The sequence below is a fragment of the Pseudophryne corroboree genome, chromosome 1, assembly GCF_028390025.1.
Source record: "Pseudophryne corroboree isolate aPseCor3 chromosome 1, aPseCor3.hap2, whole genome shotgun sequence".
NCBI lineage: Eukaryota > Metazoa > Chordata > Amphibia > Anura > Myobatrachidae > Pseudophryne > Pseudophryne corroboree.
In genome coordinates this window covers 572,233,014-572,257,348 of record NC_086444.1, presented here as the reverse complement: position 1 = coordinate 572,257,348, position 24,335 = coordinate 572,233,014, and the positions used below count along the sequence as shown (strand labels likewise).

Below are 24,335 nucleotides of genomic sequence, written 5' to 3'. Positions count from 1 at the left end.
TTCTATCAATGTTGAGAGAATCATATGCAGTGACAGTAGACGACATGTCCGTAATCGTTGTCAGGTCCTTCAGTCCGGACCAGATGTCAGCATCAGCAGTCGCTCCAGACTGCCCTGCATCACCGCCAGCGGGTGGGCTCGGAATTCTGAGCCTTTTCCTCGCACCCCCAGTTGCGGGAGAATGTGAAGGAGGAGATGTTGACAGGTCGCGTTCCGCTTGACTTGACAATTTTGTCACCAGCAGGTCTTTCAACCCCAGCAGACCTGTGTCTGCCGGAAAGAGAGATCCAAGGTAGGCTTTAAATCTAGGATCGAGCACGGTGGCCAAAATGTAGTGCTCTGATTTCAACAGATTGACCACCCGTGAATCCTTGTTAAGCGAATTAAGGGCTGCATCCACAAGTCCCACATGCCTAGCGGAATCGCTCCGTGTTAGCTCCTTCTTCAATGCCTCCAGCTTCTTCTGCAAAAGCCTGATGAGGGGAATGACCTGACTCAGGCTGGCAGTGTCTGAACTGACTTCACGTGTGGCAAGTTCAAAGGGCATCAGAACCTTGCACAACGTTGAAATCATTCTCCACTGCACTTGAGACAGGTGCATTCCATCTCCTATATCGTGCTCAATTGGATAGGCTTGAATGGCCTTTTGCTGCTCCTCCAACCTCTGAAGCATATAGAGGGTTGAATTCCACCTCGTTACCACTTCTTGCTTCAGATGATGGCAGGGCAGGTTCAGTAGTTTTTGGTGGTGCTCCAGTCTTCTGTACGTGGTGCCTGTACGCCGAAAGTGTCCCGCAATTTTTCTGGCCACCGACAGCATCTCTTGCACGCCCCTGTCGTTTTTAAAAAAATTCTGCACCACCAAATTCAAGGTATGTGCAAAACATGGGACGTGCTGGAATTTGCCCATATTTAATGCACACACAATATTGCTGGCGTTGTCCGATGCCACAAATCCACAGGAGAGTCCAATTGGGGTAAGCCATTCCGCGATGATCTTCCTCAGTTGCCGTAAGAGGTTTTCAGCTGTGTGCGTATTCTGGAAAGCGGTGATACAAAGCGTAGCCTGCCTAGGAAAGAGTTGGCGTTTGCGAGATGCTGCTACTGGTGCCGCCGCTGCTGTTCTTGCGGCGGGAGTCCATACATCTACCCAGTGGGCTGTCACAGTCATATAGTCCTGACCCTGCCCTGCTCCACTTGTCCACATGTCCGTGGTTAAGTGGACATTGGGTACAACTGCATTTTTTAGGACACTGGTGAGTCTTTTTCTGACGTCCGTGTACATTCTCGGTATCTAAGTCGAAAAGGTTATTTGAAGGATTGCCGCGCCCTAGAGAGCCGCAGTGGTGATATCTACAGGGAGTCACTCAACACCCTAGGACATGAATACACACAAAAAATAGAGAGATCACGTCTGCGCTCGTCAGAATAAACTACTTAGGGGGATGAAGTTGGGTATGCACAATATTTGAAAGATAATTGGTAAAGTAATAAAATGTGTTACGTGGTATTGTTACAACATGTGCGGCCGTTTCTTTCTGTCTGTGTCTTGATTTCTAGTTCTCCGAGTTAATACTGGAATAGGCAAATGTTCTTGATCACGTCCACTGTGGAGTAAAATTCTCCTAAGGGGTGTCCCAAGAAGTGGTTCTCCGAGTTTTCTCCTGTGTTCGCGTCCGGGGTATCGGGATAATTCTTATCCTCAATAATAGGAGACACAAAGACAGGGAAAAAGGCCGCTGATAGTGTAGTAGACGTGTAAGAAGTGATGGAAAATGTCTTTAAGTGAAGTTTTAACGAGATGGTAGCTGCTGAGTGCGTACCAGTACTCACGTGGAAACGTGATGTCTCCCTCGCGTAAAGGTATCTTTTAGTGTTCTGATGGTTTTCTCCTCCTTCTCTAGACAGGATCCCTTATGGTACTTGTCCTCGGGAGTGAGAGAGGAACAGTTGATAGTGTAGTATGTTTAGTTTAAAGTGGAGTGTATGAAAGCTGCAAGGCAATTCACTCCTAAAAATTCACGATTTACAGTAGGGGGTGCGTACCGTACTCACATCCATAAAGGGGTGTGGAAAACATATAAAGGTATCTTTCGTTTGATATGTTGTCGTACACGGTCACACTCATGCAAGTCAGGTGTGGAGAAGGGAAAGAATGGGCGTACCCAACTCACACTGCACAATGGAGGAACTTGTGTGTAGAGGTATCTTTAAGGTGGTCCCACAGATTCTAGGTGCTCCTTATTCTAAGGCCCGTTCCTCTCGTTTGGTACATGAAGAGAAGCGAAGCATGGTGTCATACAGTGACACATAAAATATTTATTGTACAAAAACTTTTTTTAAAACAACATAGAAACTGCCAATGAACTCCAGGTAAGAGAGGGGGGTATACACGGGTGAAAAAGATGGTAATGTCCGGATTATTCTCACCTTAGTAAGTACCGTCCCAAAACAGTCCCTGGTGGTCCTGGCCCTCACACCAACGCGTTTCGACTGAAGAAGTCTTTTTCAAGGTGTGTAATGAGGGTGTTGGTACCATTATTTATACCCCCTGACAGGAAGTCATGTGTTGGGGGTGTGGTTACAAAATATTGCAATACATCATGTTGTTCATAAAATTACAGTGGATTCTCATAAAATAGGATAACAGAATACTTAAGACAATAAAAAATGCTATTAGCATCATAAAAATGATAACAGTGGAGAGAGAAATGGCCTTAGAGGACATCGTCGCGTCACTTCCGGTATTTGGAACGCACGTGGTTCCGGAAGTGACGTCATGAACGGAGTAAGGACGTCTTCTGCGAATTTTTGAATAATAACCACAGAAACATAAAACTCACATACCAGAAGAGCACCGAATCCGTTAATTTTCTTGACCTATCCATATTTATAGAAGACAGCACGATACATACCAAAACATATACTAAACCCACGGACTGTAACTCATTTATCCCTATAAACAGCAATCACCATCCGAATTGGCTATCATCAGTACCTGGCAGCCAGTTTCATAGGATAAGAAAAAACTGCTCCAAACTACAGGATTATCACAATCAAGGCACCTCCATGAAAAAACAATTTCAAAAAAAGGGGTACGGAACCAAACTACTGGACTCGCCATATGAAAAATACCAACAAGCTGACAGGGAACTTATGATTCGATCAACCACCTCTACGGAAGACCGGAGAAGTGATGCCAACACTGTTACCTTCATTACTAAATACAGTAGCCAGTATAAGGGACTGGAGCATATCATAAGAAAAAACTGGGGACTATTACTCCAGGACCCCATACTCAAACTATACATATCGGATAAACCGAGATTCATATACCGAAAGGCCAACAATCTACGCAAACATCTTGTAAAAAGCGCATTGGAGACCCCTAAGAGAACCATCACCATTAAGAATAAGGGCTTCTATAGGTGCGGACAGTGTCAAATGTGCCGCAACTGTAAAAGCAATACATCCACCATAACCAGCTACACATCCACCAGCAACCAGAAAAAATACGACATTAAAGAATTCATTACGTGCGACAGCAAAAATGTCGTATACTTAGTGCAATGCAAATGCAACAAACAATACGTGGGCAGAACGACCAGAAAATTGAAGGAAAGAATGAGTGAGCACCTCAGGAATATAAAGAAGGGTCTTCTCACTCATGGAATCTCGGCCCACCTTAAGGAGGAACACGACTGTAAACCATCAGAGATAACACTATTCTGCGGCATCCAGGCAGTGGCAGGAAACTGGAGAAAGGGAAACACTGAGGAAAGACTTGCCCAAACTGAAATGCGGAGCATTTTCAACCTTGGTACCCTGAAACCTAAAGGCCTTAACCTGGAATTCGAAACTAAATGGTTTCTTTAAGTACCCTGGACTACCCACGAACCATCTGATCAAGTTCTACACCTTCCGCAAGCCACATTACTAGGGTACTCACTTCACTCTCGGACAGAGCTTTACCCATCACACTTTAATCATATGGCCACCTTTATTCTCCTCCATTCATCCAGCCATCATCCCTGTTTGGGATTGTGCCTATCCACCCTCCGAATCTCTATATTACATATTTTTTATATATAATTATATCTTTATTCATGTAGATATTTTATTAGTTTGTGTTACCGTGTCTAATTTTGTTTTAACACCATTTATCTTGTTTTAAATTGTCTCTTATATAATTAGACTCGCATCATCTTCTAGTTATTGCCTTTGGAATTTAGCCATTTGTTTGAATTCTCCTATCATGGCAACTTAATTCATTTGACCTCCCTAGGAGAACCTTCTGGATATCTCCCGTCACTTCCGGGTTTGCGTGCGTTCCTTCACCGCATCTGGAACGCAATGTACTCCACACCTTTTTCCGGGTATGCCCTTCCCCCGAGGTGGAACGCATGCACGTCACTTCCGGTGCATGCGGTCCACCTCCTTACATAGATAACACCTGGATGCGGGTCATCGTGACCGGAAGCGACGCCACCACTAGGTGGAACACATGATATCGCCCGTCATTTCCGGGTTTGCGTGCGTTCCTTTTACCCTATCTGGGACGCACTGTACTCCACCCCTTCTTCCGGTTATGCCTTTCCCCCGAGGTGGAACGCATGCACGTCACTTCCGGTGCATGCGGTACACCTCCCAACACAGATAACACTTGGATGCGGTTAATCGTGACCGGAAGTGACGCCACCACTAGGTGGAACGCATGTACGCCACTTCCGGCACATGCGCTCCACCGCCGCAGCTAAGGACATAATATACCCAGCTGCCAGGAACACTCTCTACAACATCTAGCGGCTCACCACTAACCCCTTCCTACATAACTCATCCGAAACTTACTGTTATCATCTTTTAAGTAAACACACTACTTTTCCTTACTCCGTTCATGACGTCACTTCCGGAACCACGTGCGTTCCAAATACCGGAAGTGACGCGACGATGTCCTCTAAGGCCATTTCTCTCTCCACTGTTATCATTTTTATGATGCTAATAGCATTTTTTATTGTCTTAAGTATTCTGTTATCCTATTTTATGAGAATCCACTGTAATTTTATGAACAACATGATGTATTGCAATATTTTGTAACCACACCCCCAACACATGACTTCCTGTCAGGGGGTATAAATAATGGTACCAACACCCTCATTACACACCTTGAAAAAGACTTCTTCAGTCGAAACGCGTTGGTGTGAGGGCCAGGACCACCAGGGACTGTTTTGGGACGGTACTTACTAAGGTGAGAATAATCCGGACATTACCATCTTTTTCACCCGTGTATACCCCCCTCTCTTACCTGGAGTTCATTGGCAGTTTCTATGTTGTTTTAAAAAAAGTTTTTGTACAATAAATATTTTATGTGTCACTGTATGACACCATGCTTCGCTTCTCTTCATGTACCAAACGAGAGGAACGGGCCTTAGAATAAGGAGCACCTAGAATCTGTGGGACCACCTTAAAGATACCTCTACACACAAGTTCCTCCATTGTGCAGTGTGAGTTGGGTACGCCCATTCTTTCCCTTCTCCACACCTGACTTGCATGAGTGTGACCGTGTACGACAACATATCAAACGAAAGATACCTTTATATGTTTTCCACACCCCTTTATGGATGTGAGTACGGTACGCACCCCCTACTGTAAATCGTGAATTTTTAGGAGTGAATTGCCTTGCAGCTTTCATACACTCCACTTTAAACTAAACATACTACACTATCAACTGTTCCTCTCTCACTCCCGAGGACAAGTACCATAAGGGATCCTGTCTAGAGAAGGAGGAGAAAACCATCAGAACACTAAAAGATACCTTTACGCGAGGGAGACATCACGTTTCCACGTGAGTACTGGTACGCACTCAGCAGCTACCATCTCGTTAAAACTTCACTTAAAGACATTTTCCATCACTTCTTACACGTCTACTACACTATCAGCGGCCTTTTTCCCTGTCTTTGTGTCTCCTATTATTGAGGATAAGAATTATCCCGATACCCCGGACGCGAACACAGGAGAAAACTCGGAGAACCACTTCTTGGGACACCCCTTAGGAGAATTTTACTCCACAGTGGACGTGATCAAGAACATTTGCCTATTCCAGTATTAACTCGGAGAACTAGAAATCAAGACACAGACAGAAAGAAACGGCCGCACATGTTGTAACAATACCACGTAACACATTTTATTACTTTACCAATTATCTTTCAAATATTGTGCATACCCAACTTCATCCCCCTAAGTAGTTTATTCTGACGAGCGCAGACGTGATCTCTCTATTTTTTGTGTACATTCTCGGTATCGCCTGCCTAGAGAAGTGGAACCTAGATGGTATTTGGTAACGGGGGCACACTGCCTCAATAAATTGTCTAGTTCCCTGTGAACTAACGGCGGATACCGGACGCACGTCTAACACCAACATAGTTGTCAAGGACTCAGTTATCCGCTTTGCAGTAGGATGACTGCTGTGATATTTCATCTTCCTCGCAAAGGACTGTTGAACAGTCAATTGCTTACTGGAAGTAGTACAAGTAGGCTTACGACTTCCCCTCTGGGATGACCATCGACTCCCAGCGGCAACAACAGCAGCGCCAGCAGCAGTAGGCGTTACACGCAAGGATGCATCGGAGGAATCCCAGGCAGGAGAGGACTCGTCAGACTTGCCAGTGACATGGCCTGCAGGACTATTGGCATTCCTGGGGAAGGAGGAAATTGACACTGAGGGAGTTGGTGGGGTGGTTTGCGTGAGCTTGGTTACAAGAGGAAGGGATTTACTGGTCAGTGGACTGCTTCCGCTGTCACCCAAAGTTTTTGAACTTGTCACTGACTTATTATGAATGCGCTGCAGGTGACGTATAAGGGAGGATGTTCCGAGGTGGTTAACGTCCTTACCCCTACTTATTACAGCTTGACAAAGGGAACACACGGCTTGACACCTGTTGTCCGCATTTCTGGTGAAATACCTCCACACCGAAGAGCTGATTTTTTTGGTATTTTCACCTGGCATGTCAACGGCCATATTCCTCCCACGGACAACAGGTGTCTCCCCGGGTGCCTGACTTAAACAAACCACCTCACCATCAGAATCCTCCTGGTCAATTTCCTCCCCAGCGCCAGCAACACCCATATCCTCCTCATCCTGGTGTACTTCAACACTGACATCTTCAATCTGACTATCAGGAACTGGACTGCGGGTGCTCCTTCCAGCACTTGCAGGGGGCATGCAAATAGTGGAAGGCGCATGCTCTTCACGTCCAGTGTTGGGAAGGTCAGGCATCGCAAACGACACAATTGGACTCTCCTTGTGGATTTGGGATTTCAAAGAACGCACAGTTCTTTGCGGTGCTTTTGCCAGCTTGAGTCTTTTCAGTTTTCTAGCGAGAGGCTGAGTGCTTCCATCCTCATGTGAAGCTGAACCACTAGCCATGAACATAGGCCAGGGCCTCAGCCGTTCCTTGCCACTCCGTGTGGTAAATGGCATATTGGCAAGTTTACGCTTCTCCTCCGACAATTTTATTTTAGGTTTTGGAGTCCTTTTTTTTCTGATATTTGGTGTTTTGGATTTGACATGCTCTGTACTATGACATTGGGCATCGGCCTTGGCAGACGACGTTGCTGGCATTTCATCGTCTCGGCCATGACTAGTGGCAGCAGCTTCAGCACGAGGTGGAAGTGGATCTTGATCTTTCCCTAATTTTGGAACCTCAACTTTTTTGTTCTCCATATTTTATAGGCAGAACTAAAAGGCACCTCAGGTAAACAATGGAGATGGATGGATTGGATACTAGTATACAATTATGGACGGACTGCCACGGTTAGGTGGTATAAAAAAACCACGGTTAGGTGGTATATAATACAATTATGGATGGACGGACTGCCTGCCGAGTGCCGACACAGAGGTAGCCACAGCCGTGAACTACCGCACTGTACACTGGTTGATAAAGAGATAGTAGTATACTCGTAACAACTAGTATGACTGACTATGACGGTATAAAGAATGAAAAAAAAAACACGGTTAGGTGGTATATATTATAATACAATTATGGTTGGACGGACTGCCTGCCGAGTGCCGACACAGAGGTAGCCACAGCCGTGAACTACCGCACTGTACACTGGTTGATAAAGAGATAGTAGTATACTCGTAACAACTAGTATGACTGACTATGACGGTATAAAGAATGAAAAAAAAACCACGGTTAGGTGGTATATATTATAATACAATTATGGATGGACGGACTGCCTGCCGACTGCCGACACAGAGGTAGCCACAGCCGTGAACTACCGCACTGTACACTGGTTGATAAAGAGATAGTAGTATACTCGTAACAACTAGTATGACGACGGTATAAAGAATGAAAAAAAAACCACGGTTAGGTGGTATATATTATAATAATACAATTATGGATGGACGGACTGCCTGCCGAGTTCCGACACAGAGGTAGCCACAGCCGTGAACTACCGCACTGTACACTGGTTGATAAAGAGATAGTAGTATACTCGTAACAACTAGTATGACTGACTATGACGGTATAAAGAATGAAAAAAAAACCACGGTTAGGTGGTATATATTGTAATACAATTATGGATGGACGGACTGCCTGCCGAGTTCCGACACAGAGGTAGCCACAGCCGTGAACTACCGCACTGTACACTGGTTGATAAAGAGATAGTAGTATACTCGTAACAACTAGTATGACGACGGTATAAAGAATGAAAAAAAAACCACGGTTAGGTGGTATATATTATAATACAATTATGGATGGACGGACTGCCTGCCGACTGCCGACACAGAGGTAGCCACAGCCGTGAACTACCGCACTGTACACTGGTTGATAAAGAGATAGTAGTTTACTCGTAACAACTAGTATGACACTATGACGGTATAAAGAATGAAAAAAAAACCACGGTTAGGTGGTATATATTATAATAATACAATTATGGATGGACGGACTGCCTGCCGAGTTCCGACACAGAGGTAGCCACAGCCGTGAACTACCGCACTGTACACTGGTTGATAAAGAGATAGTAGTATACTCGTAACAACTAGTATGACACTATGACGGTATAAAGAATGAAAAAAAAACCACGGTTAGGTGGTATATATTATAATACAATTATGGATGGACGGACTGCCTGCCGACTGCCGACACAGAGGTAGCCACAGCCGTGAACTACCGCACTGTACACTGGTTGATAAAGAGATAGTAGTATACTCGTAACAACTAGTATGACACTATGACGGTATAAAGAATGAAAAAAAAACCACGGTTAGGTGGTATATATTATAATACAATTATGGATGGACGGACTGCCTGCCGAGTGCCGACACAGAGGTAGCCACAGCCGTGAACTACCGCACTGTACACTGGTTGATAAAGAGATAGTAGTATACTCGTAACAACTAGTATGACTGACTATGACGGTATAAAGAATGAAAAAAAAACCACGGTTAGGTGGTATATATTATAATACAATTATGGATGGACGGACTGCCTGCCGACTGCCGACACAGAGGTAGCCACAGCCGTGAACTACCGCACTGTACACTGGTTGATAAAGAGATAGTAGTATACTCGTAACAACTAGTATGACACTATGACGGTATAAAGAATGAAAAAAAAACCACGGTTAGGTGGTATATATTATAATACAATTATGGATGGACGGACTGCCTGCCGACTGCCGACACAGAGGTAGCCACAGCCGTGAACTACCGCACTGTACACTGGTTGATAAAGAGATAGTAGTATACTCGTAACAACTAGTATGACTATGACGACGGTATAAAGAAAGAAAAAAAAATACCACGGTTAGGTGGTATATAATTGTACAATTATGGATGGACGGACTGCCTGCCGAGTGCCGACTGCCGACACAGAGGTAGCCACAGCCGTGAACTACCGCACTGTACTGTGTCTGCTGCTAATATAGACTGGTTGATAAAGAGATAGTATACAACAATATACTACTATACTGGTGGTCAGGCACTGGTCACCACTAGTCACACTGGCAGTGGCACTCCTGCAGCAAAAGTGTGCACTGTTTAATTTTAAATTAATATAATATTATGTACTCCTGGCTCCTGCTATAACAACCTGCAGTGCTCCCCAGTCTCCCCCACAATTATTATAAGCTTTTATACATTGATGTGCAGCACACTGGGCTGAGCTGAGTGCACACAGACTGAGTCACACTGTGTGACTGCTGTGTATCGTTTTTTTCAGGCAGAGAACGGATATAGCAGAGAACGGATATATTAAATAAAAGTTAACTTAACAACAACTGCACTGGTCACTGTGGTAAACTCTGTCTGCACAATCTCTCTCTCTCTCTCTCTCTTCTAATCTATTCTAATGGAGAGGACGCCAGCCACGTCCTCTCCCTATCAATCTCAATGCACGTGTGAAAATGGCGGCGACGCGCGGCTCCTTATATAGAATCCGAGTCTCGCGAGAATCCGACAGCGTCATGATGACGTTCGGGCGCGCTCGGGTTAACCGAGCAAGGCGGGAAGATCCGAGTCGCTCGGACCCGTGAAAAAAAAAGTGAAGTTCGTGCGGGTTCGGATTCAAAGAAACCGAACCCGCTCATCTCTAGTATTTACTGTACTGCCGATTGCTGCTGATCGGTCAGCACAGCAGAATCCCCCACCCAGCGGCTGCAGACAATAGCAGCCACTGGGAAAGTGTACACCAACCCCTTCAAGCCCCCCCCCCCCCCTCCCAAATAATTTTGGGTAAGGTTAAATTCATGTTCTTCACCTAATTCACTCATAAAAAAACCCCGACAATTTCTGTGCATTTATTGGGGGGGAAAAGTGGATAAAAATCACGGTCCTCCCCCATCAGGAATTGGGTATTTTTAAGATGGATAATTTTCCCTGATCCCCCGACATCGATGGCTGCCGCTCAGCAGATCCAGTTGGCTGGATTGGCATTCCTGGCAGAGTTAGGGAATCAGGTAATCGCGCATAGATGTACGGGGGTTATAAGTAGAAAAATTTACTGCCACTGAGTATGTGCATTTAGTGACCGATTGCCAGGCGGGATGGTTTCCAGGATGCATAGGCAAATGCAGAACCATGGTTTTACTATTGTTATTATACATCAAACTTGCATACAGCTGATTAATTATTGTTATCTCTCTTTAGGTGAATAAATGATACAATGGACTATGTTATGTACAGGACCCAAACCAGAGACCTAAGTTCATCCCAGTCGGCGGAGGCACCAATCCCAGAGATTGGGCCCCCCCCCCCCCCCCCCCCCCAAAAAAAAGGAAAGACCAAGATGGTGTGTGTGTGTAACTATATGTATGTACATGTATACTGTAGATATATATATATATATATATATATATATATATATATATATACTGTGTATATATATATATATATATATATGATCCCATTCTCTCCAGCTTTGTTTAATACTTTACTTTTATTTAATTTATTGGATGGACTTAATATGCATTGATTGTGCTTTTCTATGCTGACTTTTGAATTTATGTAATGATAGTACTGTCCTGTATTGTTTGATAGCTATGCTTTGGGCAATATTCAGAAAATGCATTTAACAGCGGGTCTTATTGTTTATTAATTACATGACAACTATGTTACTATTTATGTTGATTATTTGTACTATTGGACTTGCTTTTTAGTTGTCCTGTTGCCATAACGACTTGTGTTTGACGTGCAGCGTGTATATGCGCGCTGATGTCACTTGTCCACGCCAGTGCTCCATGTCGGGCTCCCGCACCGGAGATCGCGACCAATCTGTGTGTGTCCACGTTTGTTCTTGGGGGTATAAGGTAAGCTGAATTTGTGCACTGTTTATTCCTGATGAAAATCCTATGCGGATTGAAACATTGAAAAACTGACCTCTGTGTCCGTGAGGTTTTTTTTAATCAACAAATGTTTCTGAGTGCCACACCATTGCTATCTTCTATAGATATATATATATATATATATATATATAGATATATATATATGTGTAAACACACGACTTACAGAATTATATACAGTAGGTGGTGCTCTGAGATGGTCTACATGGACTGGAGCCTGCAGTGAATTGGCAGGGTTCCAGCTACACTGTAACAACTGCTAATGGGTCAGGGTCAGACTTCAGAATTCAACAGTAGGTCTCATCGCACAGTCCAGCAGCTTGTTGCAGTGCAGGCTGAGCATTACCAGATGGGAGCCGTCCTGTGCCCATTGAAAATGTTATCATGGCTCCTTGGACAGGGCCAATTAACTCTGCAGCAGCTCCTCCAGGGTTGATGCTACATTCCCTTACCAAGAGGGCCCCCATTAATATTTCAGTGCATGCGTGGACCCATCTTGTTACTGTGCATGAGTGACCTAGTGATGTCTTCCCATTAGCTCCTAAGACCTGCAACTCTATTAGCTGCATTTTCTCTTTGAAAAAGCCCACTCATATGCGGGCAAAATGCGTTAGAGGAAATATATGGTAAAAATGCTTACCTGTATACTTCACTTATGCCTGGTGAATATAAGAATTACCTATTATTTATTTCCCCCGGCCCATGAACAACTAGTGGCATGGGAATGAAGTTCCTGCAGGTTTAGCAGAACATACAAGCCACATCACGGAGTGCATCTTTTACGGCAGCAGGGGCTACAGTGTCACCTTACCCGAACAGGAGAACTAAACTGCAGTGCTAGCGGTAGGTCAGTAGAACAAAGCTGCAGTGCCAATGGCAGGAAACATATACCCTATAAGTGACTGGTTCAGCCGGACTGTCTAATTTGCATAGTCATAGAATGATTTAAGTAAGCTCACATTCACTGTGCTTGGGACTTGTAGTTCCTCAAACTTTCAATTAATTATCACCAGGACACCTAGTAAAAACCAGAGAATTGTGGCACTACACCATTAATTTTATATACCATTGTGCTTGCTAAGGGGCTGCAGTGCATATATTTATTTATTTTAATTTATACATGTTCATTTATTTCTTGTGATTATAACATTATTTATTTATAGAGATACAGTACATAGTAACATAGTAACATAGTATCTGAGGTTGAAAAAAGACAATTGTCCATCGAGTTCAACCTATTTGTGGTGTCCTATGCATGATGATTTGACTAAAATTTCTGACTGATGCTGCTGTCAGCCGTTGCATTTTATCCCTATTTATAGTAACTATAATGCATGACTATGCACCATACCCCTGTATATCCTTATCCATTAGGAATTTATCTAACCCATTCTTAAAGGTGTTGACAGATTCCGCCATTACAACTCCCTCAGGCAGGGAATTCCAAACACGTATTGTCCTTACCGTGAAAAAGCCTTTACGACGTATTGTGCAGAATCTCCTCCTAGATGTGCGCAGATCTCGGTGTTTTGGTTTTGATCTGTATTATCTTTGTGTTTTGGATTCGGGTTTGATGTTGGCAATAAAAATCCTCATGTTTTGGTTTTGGATCTGTATTTTTTTTTTTACAAACATACATAAAACTGCTAAAATCACATAATGTGGGCCTTTTTTTGGTCCTACAGTATTATTAACCTCAATAACATTCAGTTTCAGGTAATTTATAGTCAGTTATGACCACCTCACAGCTCACAATGGGGGGGTCATTCTGACCCAATCACTCGCTGTAGTTTATCGCAGCGCAGCAATCGAGTTGGAACTGCACATGCGCTGGTGCCGCAGTGCACCGGCGCATGCCAGATGGCCGAAGGCCGTCGTTGCCTAGCTGATCGCCTCTGAGACAGAGGCGGTCGCTGGGTGGGAGGGGGCTGGACGGCGACGTTAAGCTGCCATTTAGGGGGCATGGTCTGGTCAAAGCAGGCGTGGCTGGACAGTTGGGGGGGCAGGCCGCGGTGGCTGCGTGACGTCACTCACAATCGCTGTGACCTGGGGCAGCAAAGAGGTACTCCTGGCCAGCCACAGGAGCTGCGCTGGCCGGGAGTAACTCCTGACATGCAAAAGCATCGCCGCTGTGTGATGCTTTTGCATTTCTGTGGGGAAGGGGGGGGGCCGCACTGACATGCGGGGCAGACTAGCCCTGTGCTGGGCGTCCCCCCGCATGTCTGAGTGCCTGATCGTAGCTGTGCTAAATTTAGCACAGCTACAATCAACTCGGAATGACCCCCAATATTGTTTTCATCCGCTTAAGGCCAAGAGCTGCAGCAAACTGGCTGATTAATAAGCGACAGGGCAGCAGCACAAACACGCAGCAGTTTATATAATATCTATGAAAAATTGCCACACAGCAGTGACAGAAAAGAAAAGTGGTGCAAGATGGAATTGTCTCCCATCCACCCTTATGTTGGATGTTAAAAAGGACATGAACAGCTTAAAAAACCAAGCACTTCAGTGACAGGGACTGCCACTTTTGTGGCTGAAGTGCTTGGTTTGTTTGGACCCTCACAAAACAAGCTACAAATTGGTTTAAGGCAGCTAAGTTAACAGTTCTGTCAATGATCTCTCATTACAGTGGCAAGATGTCATAGTCATCATCATCATAAGTGTTTACATCTTCTTCACACAATATAAATTCATCCATGCTGGAATCCACCATTACAGAAGTCTCTGTAAATTGATGTAATTGCCGATAAAGGTCTTTCTCATGGAATTTTCTGTTTATTTTGATGAACATCATCTTTTCCACATTTTGAGGAAGTACAGTAGCCTTCTATGTGATCGCTGACAAGGTTCCTGGCTGTGCTGAAAACTCTTTCTGAGTACACACTGGAGTGTAGGCAGCTCAAGTAATGCAGACCAAGTTTGTACAACGGCCTCCAAATTGCCCTTGTTTCCTTCCAGCACTCAAAGAGACTATGGTGGTCACTCCGAGTTGATCGCTCGCTAGCTACTTTTAGCAGCTGTGCAAACACATAGTCGCCACCCATGGGGGAGTGTATATTCGCTTTACAAGTGTGCGAACGCCTTTGCAGCCAAGCGGGTACAAACACATTTTGTGCAGAACAAGACCAGCCTGTAGTTATTTATTCTGTGTGATGATTGCAGCGACAAAGGTCCCGGAATTGACGTCAGATACCCGCCCTGCAAATACCTGGATATGCCTGCGTTTTTCCAAACACTCCCAGAAAACGGTCAGTTGACATCCATAAACTCCCACTTCCTGTCAATCTCCTTGCGATCGGCTGTGTGAATGGAATCGTCGCTAGAAGCAGTGCAAAACAATGAAGCTCGTTTTTTAAAATTTACGCTAAGCAGGGAACATCGACAGCTAGCGATCAACTCGGAATGACCCCCTATGTGACATGACTATTTGTGCGCTGTGATTTAATTAACCATCCACCATTCTTTGGATGGTGATCATATTATATAAGTTATGGTAGAGGTGTCAGTAATTTTAGGCAATACTTACATCACCACTGGGTCTCTTGGGACAGCTGAGTTATTTTCCTGGCAGCAGCAGTTGCTAGAAAAACTGAAGGAGGAGACATTGTCATGTGTCACTTCAGTTGACAGCTTGTTCACTAGGAGTTGTTTGCATGTCTTAAGATGTGGAATTGTTGGAAAGAAAGATACAATTTATTGCAAATCTAGGATCAAGCACAATCACCAAAATGTATTGATCTGACTTCAATATATTGACAAGCCTTGGATCCTGTTGAAGTGAATAAATGATTTGATCTACAAGTGTGACATACTTAGCAGAATCACTTTGTTTCATCTCCTCCTTCCATTTCTCAAGCTGCTTTTCCAAAGTCTAATTAGGGTAATCACCTGACTCAACTGGCAGTGTCTGAATTCACTTCACAGGTGATTACTTATAAAGGTTTCAGCACCTTGCACAACCTGGAGAGTATTCTCCACTACGCTACATTAAGGTACATTTCCCCTCCACTCCCAATGTCATGGCTTGTTGTGTAGCTTTGGATGGCTTTTTGCTGTTCCTCCATCCGCTGAAGCATGTAAAGGATGGAATTCCACCTTGTTACCACCTTTTTTGTCAGTTGGTGGCAGGGCAAATTGAACTGTTTTTGCAGGAACTGCAGTCTTCTACGTTCAACTGCTGAATGCTGAAAATGTCTTGAAATTTTTTGAGCCACAGAAAGCGTCTCCTGAATGCTCCTGTCATTTCTTAAAAAAATCTGTATGACCAAGTAAATAGTGTGAGCAAAACATGGGACTTGTTGGAATACACCAAGTCGTAATGCTTTCACAATATTTGTGACATTATCAGAAATCACAAATCCTGAGGAGAGTCAGGATTGTGGGGTAAGACATTTTGCTATGACATCCCTTAGTTTTTCTAACAGGTTGTCAGCGGTATGCCTCTTAGTGAAGCAGGTGATACACAGAGTAGCCTGCCTCTGAATGCACTGGTGTTGTTTGTTAGATGCTACTGTTCCTGCTGCTGAAGGTGATTCACTCATCAGTGGGCTATCACAGTCATATAATCTTTAGTTTGCCCAATTCCGCTTGTCCACAAATCTGTGGTTAAGTGTACAGGTGGTACAACGGCATTTTGTAGACCAGCAATTAGTTTTTTTTTAACATCCTGGTACAGTCAAGGAATTACTTGTCTAGTAAAATTGAATTGAGATGGAATTTGGTAGTGTGGACACAGGGAGTCATTCAGGTGCGGACGCAAAGCGGCAGTTGTACGCATATCGATCAATGTTTTTGCACTGTGCATGCGTATAAGCCACAGTGCGCACTTGCAGTGAGTGATTTGTGCGTGCGTTTGCAGTAAAATTTTAGTAAGCATTTGAGGGTGGTAACGGGGAGTGATCATGCAAACGCAGGCATGTCATGGCCATTCGGACGGTGTTTTATGGGCGTGCATATATTAGCAGCTGCGATCACACTTGATACTGGAGAGGGCTCTGCTTCCTGGAAGAGCAGCTTAGCCTGCATATCTTCAGAGGTACTCTGGCTGTCGCACCTGATGTACGACAATGTTACAGATGTTTCTGCAAGCATGTGGCACTGTACGCAAAAATGCGATCGCAGTGGGCGTCCTTTTGCATGGGTTACCTTCTGCCCATATTAGTATATTATCGCAACTGCATATGGCATCATTGCAAAAGGAGTAGGAAGAACTACTACACCTAAATGACTGCCAGGACCTCAATTAACTGTCTAAAACCCGCGGCATTAATGGCGGATACTGAATGCAGATCTGATACCAGCATAGCCATCATAGTGTCAGTCACCCACTGGGTTACAGCTGTCATATGTACATACTCTTGCAAAGGATTGTTTTACAGTCAATTGCTGTTTGTTAATAGTAGTCCACTTGGTCCCCTTCTGGGATGATGATGGTGGATTTTCCAGTAGCAGCTGTAACAGTAGGCCTAGGGCTGAAGGATTCTTCTGATGAATCCTGGATAGGAGAGGAGTCATTTAGCCTTATCCTGGATTTAGGACTACCTCTGATCATCAGTGAGGATACTGATAATGGTGTTGGCGATGGAGATTGCAGGTGCTGGGATATAACTGAAGAAGGGAGATAACTGATGCTGGACTGTCTGTTGTTTATTTTTTAGCATCAATTTCTGATTTTCCCCAAAACTTTCCACGAACTTGTTTCAAATGACGTAACAAGAGATGGTTCCTAGACTTTTGGTTTCTACCTCTGGAAATGCTACAGACAGCTAGACAAGTGTTGTCAGGATTTGGGTAAGAATAATTCCACACGGAAGAGGTGGATTTTTTGGTGTTATGCTAAGGCATGACAGTGGCCTTCTTCTTAGTGGTTTTCAGTTTCTTTACACCTCCTCTAAACTCAAAGGTATTGCATCATCATAAGAGGCAGAAGAAGATGCCTCACTGATGGTTGCAGAACTGCCACTCAGAAACAAAGGCCGAGGTCTGTGCCTTTTCTTGCCATTTCGTTTGGTGAATGGAATGTTGTCAATTTTATGTTTTTCTGCACTAAACTTGCCCTTTAGTAGAGGTGTTTTTTCTTCACCACTGTATATAGTTTTTTTTTTCATTTTAGATGCCCTGACTTAGACCCTCTGTGCCCTTGAGCATCGGCTTTAGTAGATAACGTTGAAGGACTAGCATCATCATCATGACTGGTGGCAGCAACTGCAGCAACAGTATTTGGTTGTTCTTCTCTAAACTGATAGTTATTAATTTTTCAATTTGCAGATCACTGTGTGGAGTCACATGGCTTATATATGCACATGAGCAAAGCACACTGGTGTAAAGCGCACCATACAGTACAAGGAATAGATCCATATATTTTTATTTTATTTATTTTTTAGCTTGCAGCTCTGTCCATACTGCGTGGAGTAACAGGGCTTTGAACAAAGTGTACCAAACAGTACAAACAATATATATATTTATTTATATATTTTTTACTTTTGACCTTTTTAAAAAAAGTTTTTACTTTTTTATTTCTTTTTTCATTTTTTTTACAAATAACGATACACATTTTAGTGCTGCTTGTGAACAGACAACCACTTTAGATGGACACAGCCCTGCCAATTTAACCAGCAGAGTACAGCGCAGCATACAGCAGGGTGCCCCTATACAGTACATAACTGGATACATAGAGCACTGGAGATTCAGCACAGCCAATCTACAGCAGAGTACAGCACTGCAAACAACAGTGTGCCCATATACATCACTGATTATACAGAGCATCAGAGTTGGAGTCTCATTCTCAGCACAGCCAATCTACAGCAGAGTACAGCACAGCATACAGCCTGCTTCAGAGTGAAATGGCCCAGAGTTCCGACTGTGGTGTCCTTATATAACATCCAAAACCAGCAAGAATTCAATGCCAGGAGGATGATGTTTTGCCTCTTTTTGAAATTCAAAAATGGGGCGGAGTCCCAAGTTCCATGCTTGGATCTACTCGTTTTTGGTAAGTTCGAGTGGGTTTGGTTTTCTATAAACCAAACCCGCTCATCTCTATTTATTTATAAAAAATATGTTTATGAACATATTCACTGAATCCAGGTTTTATTCAACCATATTGTGTGGTTATTATTATTAGTGCTGGTCCATATTGCAATATATTGTGTCTATTAGCCATATAGACCAATGTTCCAGTACCAGAAAAGCTACAGAATCCAAGATCTATAAAATGTTAATGGCTGTGTTGACCTGGTAAACATTACAATGTAAACTTATTTTGGAGCATAAGCAAAAGTACATTGGTTTATATCATACAGTGTTAGTCTGACCATTACGCTGGGTATGCAGCTGTATAGAGCACCACACTGTGGAGGGAGTCACCACTGCCTTCTCCATCCCCGGACTGGTAGCTGATCTTTTCCACCCTTTGCTACCCCCTGAGATGAGTTCACAGACAGCCTGAGGTGCTCACCCCTGCCGCACTGCCTGCAGAGAGGGCCCAGACCGTTGGGTGATGAGAGTGGGAATCCATGGAGGAAAAGCCCTGGGATGGGGGCACCATCTTGCTGCAATGCAAGCACACTGCCTGTGAGCAGAGGCCACCAGCGCAGCCTAGTTTGCCATCTACTGCCTGCTTCTACCATTATAACAGTGCCATGGGCCTATCCTGCTATGACTCCTTCCACTGCCAATCCTACAGCTGGCTGTTAGCTACATTGCCTCCCTATTTACTACTATCTCCCTGTCACCCACTAACTCCCTGTCACCCCTGTCTACTCAGTTACCCACTATCTCCCTGTCACCCTTGCCTCCCCAGTCATCTAATATCTCTGTCACCTCTGCCTACCCAGTCACCCACTATCTCCCTGTCACCCCTGTCTCCCTAGTCACCTACTATCTCCCTGTCACCCCTGTCTCCCCAGTCACCTACTATCTCCCATCACCCACTATCTCTACCTTTGGGATGCTATTGTAAGGCCACACACCTTACTTGTGAGACTGCACCCCTTTTTGCAGTGAGCACCTTCTGCTTGTGCTGTCCCTTTAAAAACTTTATTCCATCAAGTGGCAACAAAATCTATGGCCCTCATTCCGAGTTGTTCGCTCGCTAGCTGCTTTTAGCAGCATTGCACACGCTTGGCCGCCGCCCTCTGGGAGTGTATCTTAGCTTAGCAGAATTGCGAATGAAAGATTAGCAGAATTGCGAATAGAAAATTCTTAGCAGTTTCTGAGTAGCTCGAGACTTACTCCTACACTGCGATCAGCTCAGCCCGTTTCGTTCCTGGTTTGACGTCACAAACACGCCCTGCATTCGGCCAGTCACTCCCGCGTTTCTTCAGACACTCCCACGTGTTATTCTGGCACGCCTGCGTTTTTCCACACACTCCCAGAAAAACGGTCAGTTTCCGCCCAGAAACACCCAAATTCCTGTCAATCACACTCCGATCACTTCAACGATGAAAATTCTTAGTTCGGACGTGAGTAAATCTACTAAGTTTTGTGCTAAAATACTTAGCGCATGCGCACTGCGTACCATGCGCATGCGCATTTTTTCCTTAATCGCTCCGCTGCGAAAATCGGCAATGAGCGAACAACTCGGAATGACCCCCTTTAGCAGCATTGCACACGCTAGACCGCCGCCCTCTGGGAGTGTATCTTAGCTTAGCAGAATTGCGAATGAAAGATTAGCAGAATTGCGAATGGAAATTTCTTAGCAGTTTCTGAGTAGCTCGAGATTTACTCCTACACTGCGATCAGCTCTGCCCGTTTCGTTCCTGGTTTGACGTCACAAACACACCCTGCGTTCGGCCAGCCAGTCCCCCGTTCCTCCAGACACTCCCGCGTTTTATTCTGGCACGCCTGCGTTTTTCCGCACACTCCCAGAAAACGGTCAGTTTCCGCCTAGAAACACCCACTTCCTGTCAATCACACTCCGATCACTTCAACGATGAAAATTCTTCGTTCGGATGTGAGTAAATCTACTAAGTTTTGTGCTAAAATACTTAGCGCATGCGCACTGCGTACTATGTGCATTTTTGCCTTAATCGCTCCGTTGCAAAAATCGGCAACGAGCGAACAACTCGGAATGACCCCCAATATACGTTTACCAAATAATTTTAGCTCGGTCCAGTCCTGAAATCATACTTGCCTGTTTTGTATGAATGTTTTCGCGGCCCGCCCACTTACTCAATGAAGTCGGTTTGTTTCCCAAGAACTTGTTTACGAGATCCGCAGTAAATAATCTCATAAAGCTCCGGTGCTGCCTGATGCCGTGATTTACAGCACTGCACAGCAGGGAGAGGAATGACAAGAATCACGATGCCCATTTAGATCTCTTATGCATGGAAACATACGATTGCATGCATAGGCGTGCGCAGCACATTTTATTAGGGGGTGCACGGCTGGAGTGGCGTGCCTAGCACCGCCTACTAGGCGTGCCTAGCACCGCCTACTGGGCGTGTCTAGCACCGCCTAATGGGCTAGTATACACATATATATTAAAAAAAAAGGGTTACACACACTCGGAAGAGAAGCTGCCGGGGGAAGTGGAGCAGGGAACTGCGCATACGCAGTATAATCCCGTGATTGGAAGCGCCAATCCCAGGATTCAAACCCTGGTGTTTTTGGGCCGGGATCCCGCAGATCCCACTCCCAATCTCGGGATTGGCCTCCCTATTCACAACTGGCCTTGCTGCCCTCTGGTAGAAACAATAGATGCTAAGTGGATGGCGGCACTTGCAGGACTTTAAAGTATGAGTTGTCAACGTTTCACTTTATTCAATACATTTTCGTCAGGACATAATGAAAATTATTGTCCTGACGAAAATGTATAGAATAAATTGAAATGCTGACAACTCAGCAGAGGAACGCAGCATGCTTTAAAGTCCTGTAAGTGCCACCATCCACTTAGCATCTATTGTTTCTAGCCAGGTGAGGGATATGGGGACACACATACTGGGGACCCGGTGGGGGACATGGGGGTACACATACAGGGGCTAGGTGAGGGTTACGGGGACACACATAGTGGGGCCAGGTGAGGGATATGGGGACACACATAGTGGGGGAACGGTGAAGGACATGGGGGTACACATACAGGGGGGTGGGTGAGGGATATGTGGACGCACTCAGAGGGGCCGCGTGAGGAATATGGGGATGCACACAGTGGGTCCGGGTGATGGATATGGGGACGCACACAGTGGGGCCGGGTGAGGGATATGGGGACGCACACAGTGGGGCCGGGTGAGGGATATGGGGACGCACACAGTGCGGTCGGGTGAGGGATATGGGGACGCACACAGTGCGGTCGGGTGAGGGATATGGGTATGCATACAGTGGGGCCGGGTGAGGGATATGGGGACGCACACAGTGGGGCCGGGTGAGGGATATGTGGACGCACACAGTGGGGCCGGATGAGGGATATGGGGACGCACACAGTGGGGCTGGGTGAGAGATATGGGGACGCACACAGTGGTGGGTAGGTGAGGGATATGGGGACACACATAGTGGGGCCAGGTGAAGGATATGGGGACACACATACTGGGGGCACGGTGAGGGACATTGGGGTACACATACAGGGGGGTGGGTGAGGGTTATGGGGACACACATAGTGGGGACAGGTGAGGGATATGGGGACACACATACTGGGGACCCGGTGGGGGACATGGGGGTACACATACAGGGGGGTGGGTGAGGGTTACGGGGACACACAGTGGGGCCGGGTGAGGGATATGTGGAAGCACATAGTGGGGCCGGGTGAGGGATATTTATGACACACACAGTGGGGCCGGGTGAGGGATATGGGGACGCACACAGTGGGGCCGGTGAGGGATATGGGGAAGCACACAGTGGGGCCGGGTGAGGGATATGGGGATGCATACAGTGGGGCCGGGTGAGGGATATGGGGACGCACACATTGGGGCCGGGTGAGGGATATGGGGACGCACACAGTGGTGGGTGGGTGAGGGATATGGGGACTCACACAGTGGGGCCGGGTGAGGGATATGGGGACGCATCACAGTGGGGCCGGGTGAGGGATATGGGGACGCATCATAGTGGGGCTGGGTGAGAGATATGGGTACGCACACAGTGGTGGGTAGGTGAGGGATATGGGGACACACATAGTGGGGCCAGGTGAGGGATATGGGGACACACATACTGGGGGCAAGGTGAGGGACATTGGGGTACACATACAGGGGGGTGGGTGAGGGTTATGGGGACACACAGTGGGGCTGGGTGAGGGATATGGGGACACATATAGTGGGGCCAGGTGAGGGATATGGGGACACACATACTGGGGACCCGGGGAGGGACATGAGGGTACACATACAGGGGGGTGGGTGAGGGTTATGGGGACACACAGTAGGGCCAGGTGAGGGATATGTGGAAGCACACAGTGGGGCCGGGTGAGGGATATTTATGACACACACAGTGGGGCCGGGTGAGGGACATGGGGGTACACATACAGTGGGGTGGATGAGAGATACGGGGACACACATAGTGGGGCCGGGTGAGGGATATGGGGACGCACATACTGGGGGGGGGGGGGGGGTGAGGGATATGGGGGCACACATACACAGGCTTTAGCTACAGTGATAATAGATGATGGAGCAGCACAGCATTGCTCACCTCAGATTGTGAATGAGCTGCACCCAGCGGAGGAGGAGCTCAGGCAGCACACAGGACGCAGCAGATCAGAGCTGCAGATCCTGAATAAAGGTGCTTCCATCGGCTCCACCATAATTTCTGATGACCTGCAGCGTTGAGGAGAAAGAGAGGGGAGAGGAAGCAGTGTACACTGCTCTGACAGCACTCGCGGCTCTCCGTTCCGCCCCGCCCCCGGGCCCACATGTATTGCTGGTGATCACTTATATGTGGGGATCGGTGGTATGGTACGTCCTCCTCTTCTGACAGAATACTAGCAGGGTCCAGGCTCAGTGGTGGCGCAGTGCCCGGAGTCTCACTGACTCCGCAAAGGACCATGGGAGGAGGAGCTGCTGCAGCCGGGCATGCGCAGCAGCCGTCCTCCCGGAGCGGCCGCCATATTTCTTAGGGGCTGTCATACATACGCTGACTACAGTGCCCCACCAACAGTCACAGTGCCCGCGCCGCAGCCCGCAGTGCACCCGCTCCGGTGCTACCGCAGGCGGCTCTGCTCAGATGTGCGACTGCAGAGCTGCTGGCGGCGCCACATCTTCACATCGGCAGCACAATGGATCATAGGCGCCAGACGTGCGGGGGGTGCCGGACATTAGGGGGTGCCTGTGCGCACCAGGCACCCCCCGTGCGCACGCCTATGATTGCATGTATGATTTATATTACTCTTAATCATTTTTCGTAATCATATGTATCAATTCATTAGTACAATGTTGCAAGTGCTTATAGTTGAACATGTTACCTTTACATGAAAAGGCTGCAAACAGGCCCCATTACTGTTTAAACTATAGAATCGACAGTATGACACGAGTGAGTTATTTTCCATTGTTATTGTGAAACAGGGTTATAGGGAAACAAGGACA

General features: G+C 45.9%; 1 long non-coding RNA gene across 1 annotated transcript in view; it reads right to left on the bottom strand.

Annotated features, from left to right (window-relative positions):
• LOC134921537 (uncharacterized) overlaps window positions 1-23,901 on the bottom strand; it is an 87,283-nt gene extending 63,382 nt beyond the window's left edge. Inside the window, exon 1 of the long non-coding RNA XR_010177483.1 lies at window positions 23,446-23,901. This is a non-coding gene — a long non-coding RNA (uncharacterized LOC134921537). The remainder of the gene's footprint in view (window positions 1-23,445) is intronic.
• Window positions 23,902-24,335: the final 434 nt, after the last annotated feature.